At 46.4% G+C, this 13,884-nt stretch overlaps 1 protein-coding gene across 3 annotated transcripts in view; it reads right to left on the bottom strand.

The window, feature by feature from the left end:
- Positions 1-12,880, bottom strand: part of LOC121856740 (AKT-interacting protein-like) — a 192,504-nt gene extending 179,624 nt beyond the window's left edge. For 2 of the 3 annotated variants that reach the window (XM_042352447.1, XM_042352462.1), the window contains exon 1: positions 12,775-12,880. The gene's annotated coding sequence lies outside the window, so the exon portion shown is untranslated. The other variant, XM_042352478.1, reaches the window with a different exon arrangement.
- Between the last annotated feature and the right edge of the window lie 1,004 nt (positions 12,881-13,884).

Raw genomic sequence — 13,884 nt, forward strand, 5'->3', positions numbered from 1 at the left:
CACTGCACCACCTCAACACCATCCTCTCACCTGAATGAGACACCACCTTCGCAACGTTCACCCCACCACCACATCCCTCAATCTGTATACTACCTGCACCAATCTCTGTTCATCCTCCCACCCAGAATGACACCACTGTACCAACTCTACCACCATCATCTCACCTGTATAAACACCCCTGTACCAACTTAATCACCATCCTTCAATCTGTGAGACACCACTGCACTCCACCATCCTTCCCACCTGAATGACACCACCACTGCACCACCCCACCATCCTTCACCTGCTGTACAGACACTCATCACTGCACCACCATCCTCTCACCTGCATGACACTGCACCACCCCACCATCCCCACCCAGGTATGTGACACTACTGCACCAATCTCACCACCATCCTCTCACCTGTGGTATGACACCACTGCACCATCCCCATCACCATCCCTTCCACCCATGACACCGACACTGCACCACCCCCACCACCCATCCCTCACCTGCATGGTACCACTGCACCACCCCACCCCACCACATCCTTCACCTGCATGACACTACACTCCACCCCATCACCATCCCTTCCACCCTGTATGACACCTTTACCACCACCATCCTTCACCTGCATGAGACACCACTGTACCACCCATCACCATCCCTTTCCACCTGTGCTTACACTTCACTGTGCACCACCCCACCACCATCCTTCCACTGTATACCACATTGCACCACCACCCACCATTCTCTTTCACCCAGACACCAACAAACCAACTTGTTCACCATCCCCACACACTTAATTAAACACCCATCCCACCCAGATGACACCACTGCACCAATCCCCACCATGCCTCCACCCCAAGGATGACACACCATCACTCTGCAACTCCAACACTGTCTCTCCGACCTGCATGACACACCACTGCACCAATTCCACCAGCACGTTTCACCCACAGAGACACCACTGGATCCAATCCCACCCACCATCCTTCCCACCTGTATGACACCACTGCACCAAATCCCCATCCACCATCCTCTCCACCCCAAGACACCACTGCACCAACTTACCCACCACCTTCACCCCAGCCATTTACCAACGCACACCATCCCACCTGTATGACACCACTTGCAACACCATCCTTCAATTCTGTATGACACCACTGTACCACCATCCTTCACCATGAGACACCACTGCATCTTACCATCCCACCTAAGATACCACTAAAATTACCCATCCTTTCCACCTGAATGACACTACTGTACCACCTGAACACCATCCCCACCCTGCATGACACCACACCCCCATCACCATCCTTCCACCTGTACAACCCCACCATCCTCTCACCCTGTATGACACCACCCCATCCCACTGCACACCACTGCACCAACTTAATCATCCCCACCCCTGTGCAGACCACTGCACCCAACCCCATCACCATCCTTCCACCTGTATGACACTACCAAACAAACTTCACCCACCATCCTTCCCACCTGTATGACACCACTGCAACACCACCACACCTGCATGACACACCCACTGTACCAACTCAACACCACCCCTTCCCACCTGTACAAGACACCACTGTACCAATTCTGATTCCATCCTTCACTCAAAGGACACCAATGTACCACCCCATCACCATCCTTCACCTGTATGACACTCATCACTGCACCAATTCCCCATCACCATCCTTCCACCTGTATGACACCAATTGCACCACACCCCATCACCATCCGTCACCTGTATGACACACTCACTGTCTTAGAATCTCTGCATCTACCCATCCTCCCACCTGCATGACACTTAACGTGCACCATCCCCATCACCATCCTTCCTTTATCTGGTATGACACCACTGCACCACCCCATCACCATCCTTCACCCAGAAGCATACCTACCAAAACAAAATTCCTCAACACCCATCCACAACGTGCTACACTACCTGTCAACCCCATCACCATCCCACCTGTACAGACACCACTGTACCACCCTCAACACCATCCTCACCCAAGGTGCACCCACTGCCACCCTCAACACCAACCTCCTCTCAATCTGCATGACACCACTGCACCACCCTCAACACCATCCTTCCCCATCTGTATGAGACACTGTACTGCACCACCATCCTTCACCCAGTAGACACACCACTGCACCAACTTCATCACCATCCTTCACCTGTGGCTAGACACTCACACCACCCCAACACCATCCTTCACCTGGTAAGGACACTACTGTACTCACCCCATCACCTGTATGACACCACTAAAAATCAATTCTCAACACCATCCTTCACCTGTATATACTACTGCAAATTCACCTCAACACACCATCCTCTTCAATTGCATGAGACACTACTGCACCACCATCCTTCCTGTATGACACTACCAAACACCCAAATACCATCCCTTCACCTGTATGACACCAATGCACCACCCCATCACCATCCTTCACACCTGTGCATGTGACACCACTGTACATCCCACCATCCTCTCACTGTACATACTCACTGCAATTCACACCCCACACCACCTTCACACCTGTATGACACCACTGTACCATCCCATCATCCTTCACCCAAAAGACACCACTGCACCAACTCCCATCACCCTTCACCTGTATGACACTACTGTACCATCCCATCACCATCCCCTTCACCTGTATGAGACACCACTGCACCAATCTCATCACCACCTTCCTTCCACCTGTATGACACTACTGCACCATCCCAGCATCACCATCCCTTCCACCTGTGCACACTCACTGTACCACCCCATCACCTGTCTCTTCCAATTTGCATGAGACACCACTGCACCAATCTCCACCATCCTCCTGCCCACATCACTGTACCCCATCCCATCACCATCCTCTTCTATCTGTATGACACTACTGTACCAATCTCCATCACCACCTCTCACCTGTATGACACCACTGTACCACCTCAACACCATCCTCTCACCTGTATGACACTACTCTGCACACCCCATCACCATCCTTTCCACCTGTATGACACACTACTGTACCATCCCATCACCATCCTTCACCTGTATGAGACACACTACTGTACCACCCTAATGCCCATCCCTTCACCTGCATGACACCACTGCACCACCCACCATCCTCTCACCCGTATGACACTACCACCTCAACACCATCCTTCAATTGTATGACACCACTGGGTACCACCCTCAACAATTATCCGCCACCTGCATGACACCACTGTCTCCACCCCATCACCACCCTTCCACCTGTATGACACCACTGCACCACCCCATCTGTCTCTTCCACCCATGACACCACTGCACCACCCCACTCCACCATCCCTTCCACCTGTATGACACCACTGTACCCAATTTCAACAACACTCCATCCTCTTCCACCTGTATGACACTAATTGCACCACCCCATCACCATCCCCACCTGTACTACCACTGTACCCACCCCATCTCCATCCTTCACCTGTGCTGACACCACTGCACCACCCCACTTCACCATCCTTTCACCTGCATGACACTACTGCACCACCCATCACCATCCATCACCTGTATGACACACTACTGTACCAATTTACTCCATCCTTCCACCTGTATGATACTCACTGGGTACCCACCCCATCTCCCATGATACCACAACAAACAACTCTCATCCACCAATTCTTCAATTCGTATGACACTACTGAACCACCCCATCACCATCCTTCTCACCTGGAAGCACACTAATACTGCACCACCCACACCATCCTTCTTCCACCCAGGTATGCCAGACACCACTGCACCAAACATCCTCTCACCTGCATGAGACACCACTGCACCAATCCCACTCCACCATCCCTCCACCTGCATGACACCACACCATACCACCCACCTGAACCCTTCCCACCTGTATAGACACCACTGCACCACCCCACCAATTCTCCCCACCTGTATGACACCACTGCTCACTGTACCACCTCAACACCATCCTTCACCTGCATGACACTACTGCACCACCCCATCACCATCCTTTCCCACCTGTATGACACTACTGTACCACCATCCTTCACCTGTATGACACCTACTGTACCACCCCATCACCATCCTTCTCACCTGTATGACACACTACTGTATCAACATCCTTCTCACCTGTAATGACACTCACTACCACCCATCACCATCCTTACCCTGTGATGACACTACTGTACCACCCCATCACCATCCTTCATCTGTATGACACTACTGTACCACCCCATCACCATCCTTCACCTGTATGACACTACTGTACCACCCCAACACCATCCTGCAACCTGTATGACACTACTGTACCACCTCATCACCATCCTTCACCTGTATGACACTACTGTACCACCCCAACACCACACCCTTCAACCTGTATGACACCACTGTACCACCCTCATCACCATCCTTCACCTGTATGACACCACTGTACCACCCCAACACCATCCTTCACCTGTATGACACTACTGTACCAACATCCTTCACCCAATGACACTTTACTGTACCACCCCATCACCATCCTCACCTGTATGACACTACTTTACCACCTCAACACCATCCTTCACCTGTATTACATATCACTGTACCACCTCAACACCATCCTTCACCTGTATGACACTACTGTACCACCTCAACACCATCCTTCACCTGTATGACATCACTGTACCACCAACACCTTAATTCCATCACCTGTATGACACTACTGTTCCACCCCATCACCCATCCTTCTCACCTGCATGACACTACTGTACCCAATTCCATCATCATCCCCTTACTCCGATGACACTACTGTACCAATTCCATCACCATCCTTCACCCGTATGACACTACTCTGTACCCAATCTCTCATCATCATCCCTATCTTGCATAGACACCACTGTACCAATCTCCACCACCATCCTCCCACCTGTATGACACTACTGTTCCCAACTTCATCACCATCCTCTCACCTGCATGACAATTACTGTACCACCTCAACACCCACATCCGTCACCTGTATGACACCATCAAATCAGTCTCTACCCATCCTTCACTCTGTATGACACCACTGTAAACACCCCTCACCATCCTTTACCTGTATGACACCACTGTACCACCCCACCCCATCCCCACTGGTATGACACACTACTGCACCACCCCATCACCATCCTTCACCTGTGCTGACACTACTGTACCACCATCCTCTCACCTGTATGACACCTTACTGTCTCCACCCACTCACCATCCCTTCACCTGTATGACACTACTGTACCAATTCCCCATCACCATCCTTCACCTGTATGATTAATTACTGTACCACCCTGATCTCCATCCTTCACCTGTATGACACCACTGTACCACCTCAACACCATCCCCTGCCACCTGTATGACACAACTGTACCCACCTCAACACCATCCTTCACCTGTATGACACCATTGTACCACCCTCAACACCTGACATCCGCCACCTGTATGACACCACTGTTCCACCCACTGTTCATCCTTTCTAATTCTGTATGACACTACTGTACCACTCAACACCATCCTTCACCTGTAAGGACACCACTGTACCACCCCATCTCCATCCTTCACCTGTATGACACCACTTCGTACCACCCCATCATCATCCTTTCACTGTATGAGATACCACGCCAGTACCACCATCCTTCACCTGTATGTAGACACTACTGTACCTACCTCAACACCATCCGCCACCTGTATGACACTACTGTTCCACCCCATCACCATCCTTCCACCTGTGCTGGTACCACTGTTTCACCCTCATCACCCATCCTTCACCTGTAGCTTAGACACTACTGTTCCAATCTCATCACCATCTTCACCTGTATGACACCACTGGGTACCAATTCATCACCATCCTTCACCTGTATGACACTACTGTACCACCTCAACACCATCATCCTCCACCTGTATGACACCACTGCACCACCACTGTACCAATTCCCGTTCATCCTCCTCTCACCTTGGTATGACAATACTGTACCACCATCCTTCCACCATGACAACACTGTACCACCATCCTTCACCGCACAGACACTACTGCACCAAACATCCTCTCACCTGTATGACACTCACTGTACCAATTAAACACCATCCTTCACCTGTATGATACCTTACCGTACCACCATCCTCTCACCTGTAAGGACACTCTCACTGTACCAACATCCTCTCACCTGTATGGGACACTGTACTGTACCACCCCAACACCATCCATCACCTGTATGACACTTTCACTGTTCCACCCCATCACCATCCTTCACCTGTATGACACTACTGGAACCAATTCTCAACACCATCCTTCACCGTATGGACACTACTGTACCACCCCATCACCATCCTTCACCTGTATGACACTACTGTACCACCATCCTTCTCAGCTCCTGTATGATGCACTACTGTACCAATTTCATCACCATCCTTCACCTGTATGGACACTACTGTACCAACATCCTTCACCCAAGGACACACTGTACCACCCATTCCAACATCCTTAATTCAAGATGACAATTACCGTCAGTACCATCTCATCACCATCCTTTCACCTGCATGACACTACCGTGCCACCCCAACACCATCCTTCACCTGTATGGACACTACTGTACCACCCCATCACCATCCTTTACCCGTATGACATTACTGTACCAACTTCATCACCATCCCTTCATCTGCATGGATACCACTGTACCACCCCATCACCATCCCTTCACCTGTATGACACCACTGTACCCACCCCAACACCATCCTTCAACCCAGCAGTATGACACTACTGTACCCAAGCACCTCATCACCATCCTTCTCACCTGTATGACACCACTGTACCACCAACACTCAATTCTTCCAACCTGTATGACAACACGATTGTACCAATTTCATCAACATCCTTCACCTGTATGACACTACTGTACCATCTCAACAATTCATCCTTCACTAGTATGACACTACTGCACCAACATCCTTCCACCTGCATGACACCACTGTACCAACTTCATCACCATCCTTCACCCCAGGTATGTATACCACTTACCACCCAACACCATCCTTCACCCATGACACCACTGTACAACCTCACCACCATCCTTCAATCTGTGCATGACACCACTGTACCAATTTCAACACCCAACGCATCACCTGTATGACACCACTGTTCCAACTTCCATCACCATCCCTTCCGTCTGCATGACACTACTGTACCACCCCACTACCGTCTCACCCGTATGACTATCGTACTCCAATCTCTATCACCATCCTTCCAGCTGCATGACACACTGTTCCAACTTACCACCATCCTTCACCTGTATGACACCACTGTACCATCCCCATCACCATCCTCACCTGTATGACAATTACTGCACCAATCTCAACACCATCCTTCCAGCTGACACTACTGTTCCACCCCCACTCACCATCCTTCACCTGTATGACACTACTGTACCCAATTCCCCATCACCATCCTTCACCTGTACTTCACACTACTGTACCACCCCATCACCATCCCTTCCACCTGTACAGACACCACTGCACCACCACCTGCCAACACCATCCTTTCAAACCCATGACACTCACTGCACCACCCCATCACCATCCTCTCACCTGGGTGGCTGACACCACTGCACCACCCCACACCATCCTTCAACCTGCATGACACCAATGGTACCACCTCATCACCATCCTTCACCCAGGCTGGACACACTACTGTACCAATCTCTCAACACCATCCTTCACCTGGTATGACACCACTGTACCAACATCCTCTCACTCCTGTGCTGACACTACTGCAAATCTTCATCACCATCCTTCCCCACCTGTATGACACTACTTTACTCCACCTCAACACCATCCTTCACCTGTATGACACTACTGTACCACCTCAACACCATCCTTCTACCTGTATGACAATTACTGCACCACCCTCAACACCACTCCTCTCACCTGCATGACACCACTGCACCACCCCACTCCACCACTCTCCACCCGTATGACACTTACCCCTACCACCCTCAACACCATCCATCACCCAGGTAAGGACACTCACTGTTCCAATCTCTACCCACCATCCTTTCAATTCTGCATACACCACTGTACCACCCCATCACCATCCTCCACCCAGTATGACACTCACTGCACCAACTCAACACCATCCCTCTCACCTGTATGACACCACTGTACCCACCCCACCATCCCTCCACCTGGTATGACACCACTGCACCAATCTTCACTCCATCCCTTCCACCTGTATGACACCACTGTACCAATTTCACCATCCTTCCACCTGTGACACACTGTTCAATCACCCACCATCCTTCACCTGTATGACACTACTGTACCACCCCACCATCCTTCCACCTGGTATGACACTACTGCACAAACCCCATCACCATCCCTTCACCCGCATGACACTACTGTACCACCCCAACAATTCATCCTTCACCTGTATGATAATGTACCATTCCCCATCACCATCCTTCACCGGTATGACACTACTGTACCACCCCATCACCATCCTTCACCTGTATGACACCACTTCGTACCACCATCCTTCACCTGTATGACACTACTGCAATTCACCCCATCACCATCCCTTCCACCTGTATGACACTACTGTACCACCCCATCACCATCCCCTTCACCTGTATGACACTACTGTACCACCACCATCCCTTCAATTGTACACACTAACAGCCCACCCCATCACCATCCTCCACCTGTATGACACTATTGCACCAACTCATCACCATCCCTTCCACCCAAGGACACCACTGCACTAAATCTCATCACCATCCCTTCCCACCTGTATGACACCACTCCCCACCATCCCACTCACCATCTCTCACCTGTATGACACTACTGCACCAATTTCATCACCATCCCTTCACCTGTATGACACCACTGGTACCACCCCATCACCATCCTTCACCTGTGCTGACACTACACACCACCCCATCACCACTCTTCACCTGTATGACACTATTGCACCACTTCATCACCATCCTTCACCTGTATGAGACACCAATGTACCACCCCATCACCATCCTCTCACCCTGCATGACACCACTGTACCACCCCCACCACCATCCTTCACCCAAAGGACACTACTGTACCAATCTCATCATCATCCCTTCACCCAGAAGGACACTACCTCACCAATTCCATCACCATCCTCACCCAGTGACACCACTGTACCAATCTCACCATCCCTTCCACCTGTATGATACCACTGCACTCCAATTCCCCATCACCATCCTTCACCTGTATGACACTACTGTACCACCCCATCACCATCCTTCACCTGTATGACACTACTGTACCACCCCATCACCATCCTTCACCTGTATGACACTACTGTACCATCACTTCATTATCTTCAACCTGTGTACTCTCTATCAACTAAACACTATTAGACAAATGCTCAGTAGACTAAACATTATGGCCACACAAATCATAAAAAAAACACGATCACACAATACAAAACACACAGTCACACACACAACATTAAACAATCACACACTACATCAAACACAGTCACAAGATAAACACATATTTAAACAATAATTGTTCTTAAGGTATTGGAATACAGTACAGTTTATACAAAAGGTTCCTATATGGCAAAGATGCCAAGTGTGTTTTATGGCTTAAGCTGGCTTATTCTTATCTAGTCACAGAATAATGTTAATACTAGCTTGCTATTTGTGTATTAATACAGACATGCAAGAGATAATATTAAAAGAGACAAAAGAAGTTATTAGGACTAAAACAGTTGTGAAGTGAGTGGAGGCTAACACAAGCCAGTCGTACTAGTGAACCACTTTCTCTTAGCCTCTCTCACTCCCGGCTACTGAACCTTGTGCATAATCCATCACCACCATTAAACTTAGTAGGAAATGCAATTGCATTCATGTACACATCATCTACCTCCTAAAAGAACTTATTTCCAAATATTAATTTGGGCTAATATAGGACTCCTGACAGTCAGCAGTTCAGTAATTATAAGGGTGTTTTTTAGACAGTTTTGTATGCTGATTACATTCATTTTCTTGTGTAAAAAGCTTAGTTTTCCAGATGTAGGCAAATTAAGATATAGGTTAGGTTAGTTTAGCACATGATTTCAGCCATTTTTTTTTCACAACATAATACAATATACAGTACTGGTATCCTAATAAAATCAGTGAAAAATAGGTATTTTTAAACCCATTTTAAATTAAAAACAGCAGACAGTTATTGTTATCGCCGCTGGCTTCAGCTACAGTGCTGGCGTGTGATGCCATTAAATCTTTCGACCTGTGACCTCGCCAGATGTACGAGTGTTTACAGACAAGTCCTGGTTCTGCTGAGTGGACTGCCTTAGACTGGTGGCGGTGCTGCCCGCCCCTCCATGAGACAGATCGCCCTCTCTAGTGATGCTGGGAAGACCAGCCTTCTCCTGTCCGAGAATTTGTGCTGGGACGATTTACGCAATACTGTTGTCTCTTGGAACACCATACTGATCTGCATTGACCCTCACTTGTAAGTACAGCCTAAGTGATGACATACCCCTCGGTACTGAAATATTGTTGACTAATTATGCCTACTCATTTCTGCCTAACCTGGAGTAATAAGACAATGCAGAATGAAGCGAAGCTAAGATTAACAGAGTTATGAACTTTGTGTTATGTCAGTATGTTTAATAAATTGTAATTAAGATAAAATTGTGTGAGACTAACTAATTATGTATCAGATGGATCACCTTGTAATATTATGAATGCCTTCTCCTCTGCAGGTTTTGACCACATCAATAAATATTGAATGCGTCAAAAGACGGGTTTCAATCATTCCCTTCGACTTGCCTGTAACCTGAACGTCCTTAACTAAGGCGTTTATAGTCACGATCCAAATAATACCTTAATTTGATTTAAGTACAGTATTTCAGAAGTTCACACAAACACTGATTAATTAATTTTTATTTCCGGGGGATAGATTAGGTTAGGTTAGAGCAAAGATTTGTTTTATGCCACAACATAAATTTGATAACAGAAATAGGTTTTTCTTATGGTCATTTTAATGAATATGCCCTACCCACTGTGAAAGAAATCAGTCGTTACTCGTGTTAAAGAGATCATATGTCCATTAATAAGTATTACACTGGAAATAAAAGTCATATTCGTTCAAATCACCATATAAAACATAAGAAAAAGCTATTTACATATTCAAATTCCTGTTATGGCATAAAACAATTCTTTATCTATGTTAAGTTAGGTTAGGTTTGGAAGTAACTGAGGATCCACGTCATCAGCCTTCATCAATCAGAACAAATGCCAGACAAATGGCAAAAGTAAAGGTCCATAGCCAGACAAATAACCAAGGCCTAAAAGATAAATAAGAACCATCTGTTATATTCTCTATAAACTGTTTTAAAATAGCAGCATTTCATATTGTAATACAAAGCCAATTTACCACTAACCAAATCGTCTAAGATAACTTCTGAGATAAAATTGATAACTGGAAGCTTAGACTGGGATTAGCTGACTTATTTTGTATTTTAGTGATCGATGATGTTTAAAGAAAATACGGTTCACTTTTAGCAAGTAAAAAATATATTTTTCTAGTGTATTTGTGTGTGTTTGGACCGAATATGACCTTCATTTTGGGCGACACTTAGCCGTTTTTTTGCGATTTTTTTCGTTTGACGTTTTCCGAAAAAAAAAAGTGGCTAAGCGACTAAAAAATACAAAAAAAAAAACACTAGAAAAACAAAAACCTAACCTAACCTAATCTAACCTAACTGACTCTCACCATATGATGGAATCACCTATTTCTTACCTTATTGGCCTTGTTCTTGTTCGTCGTTGCATTCTGGGATTCTTAAACAACGCCACATATGTTGGTCTTTGTGATATTTACGTTCAGTCTTGCTCTTAGTACACTTTACTGAGGTTGGAAGAATACCATGTGATCGAAAAAATGCTATAGTTTCTACGTGTTTTTTTTTTTTTCAAAAAACTCGCAATCAGCTCCATACTTTAAGTGACATCCATCGCAGACTTCCATGGTCGGAACTGAACTTGAATTTCAAAATATGAGAGACCCAAAATAAAACTCGATTTTGATTGGACCAAATATACAATGAATTAAACTCAAAAATCATTTTAATTGGTTCCAAAAGAGAAAACGTTTTTGATTGGCCGCGTGACATGTACGTTTACGCATGCGCGTCATGATTTATGAAGGAAACGCGAGACACGCAGTGTTGGGTGAGAGGCAAACGATAATGGTGGGAGGTTAAAGGAAGAAAATAGAATTTTTTTTGGGAAAAGCTATCTCAGTTATTATACATTTCCGCCGGTAATATAATAGATGAAAATTATCTTATAATAAAACGTCTTATTCGAATATGATAATAGATTAGTGGTAGGAATGAACGGTGTGTAAACGCAATAATACCGAAAATACTGATATTGCCAAGCAACAGTTCATCAACTTCATTTCGAAATTAATGTAATATGAAATATATCAATCCTTTTGTTCAATTTTCGACACCTGATTCGTGATGCTGAAAAGGTAACATAATATATTATATAAATCTCTAAATGCAGTAGTTACGGTGTAAATGAAAATTACCCTATTACCCTCTGTTTCATTAGCGTATGAAAGGCAAACACTGAAATTATGAAGGAAATATACAAGATTGCTATAACTACTGCATTCATTCTCAAATTCCTTGATAAAACTTGTACTTGGCCCTCCATCTTCCCAATAATTACAGAATAAGTTATCAATAATTATCACGTACATTATAATAGTACTCATATTATAATAAGTACTCACAGAAGCTTGGTCTAGTACCGTGCACACAGAAGCTTGGTCTAGTACCGTGCACACAGAAGCTTGAGAAGCTTGACAGAGCTCACAGGTGGGACGGAGGCCAATGTTATTGTTGATGACCGAATCCATGGCTCTTTACCATATATTTTTTGCTCATACCTGTAATATTCAACTTATGTATCGGTTTTTCCAGAATTTCAGACACAAATGATATTTTTATATATATTAGATATCGTTGGTTTAATATCCAAATAATGTCATTGTCCTATGTACTGTATTGTGGCCAGTAGTCAATTATCTTTAGATGTCTATTATCTCTTTGTATGGCCACACAACGTACGTACATGTAGATATCTCACACTCAGGAATGAGGTAGAATAGAAACTCACGATGCGTTTTCTGTATATATATATTGTTGTACAGAGTAGTGCTAAGGAGTTCCTGCAGGGCGAGGAGCTCTCTGAGGGAGCTGGGTGGTGAGGCGCTGGAGAGAGATCTTGCTGGTCCTGTAGGTCAGAGTAGAATGGTCTCCCTGGTTCAGTTCAAGTTTAGAAGCTCCAAAAAAGTCGTTGGTAGCGAAAGGCAGAGCGGGGAAGATGACAGAGGAAGGAGGAGGAGGAGGTTAGGAAGGGATTTGTAGTGGGAGAGATAGTGCCGTGGCTTTACAAGACTGCGTTTATTTGGTTAGCGCATAGCGCACGTATTTGGTTTTGTCTGTGTTGGGTGTGTGATCCTCGGGTCACCACTCCTCCGGATTGTGTCAGTTCAAGTTTAGAACCGGTCTCCCTGGCCAGCCATGGCCGTATTTATACAATTTGCGAGGTTCAGGATTTGGGGTGAGCGTAGCGAGAGGGCCAATCGCAGAGGAGGCCAAGCACACCCGGCACTCTGGTCCTAGCGTTGCTACGTGTGCGTCTGCGCTGGAGAGTAGGTCTACCGGCACCGCTGGCTGTACGCTGATTGGCTGGTAGGCGCGCGGGGGCTCAGTTGTCCCTTGTAGGGGATGGAGTCCACTACAAGGTCACTGAAACTTCGTACAGTACAGTCCAGTACGAGTAAAGTTTTCATATGAACAACATTCAATCACTTATGAAAAAGGACATTAATCAAACC

Source organism: Homarus americanus, unplaced genomic scaffold (assembly GCF_018991925.1).
Source record: "Homarus americanus isolate GMGI-L3 unplaced genomic scaffold, GMGI_Hamer_2.0 scaffold1024, whole genome shotgun sequence".
Taxonomy (NCBI): Eukaryota; Metazoa; Arthropoda; class Malacostraca; order Decapoda; family Nephropidae; genus Homarus; species Homarus americanus.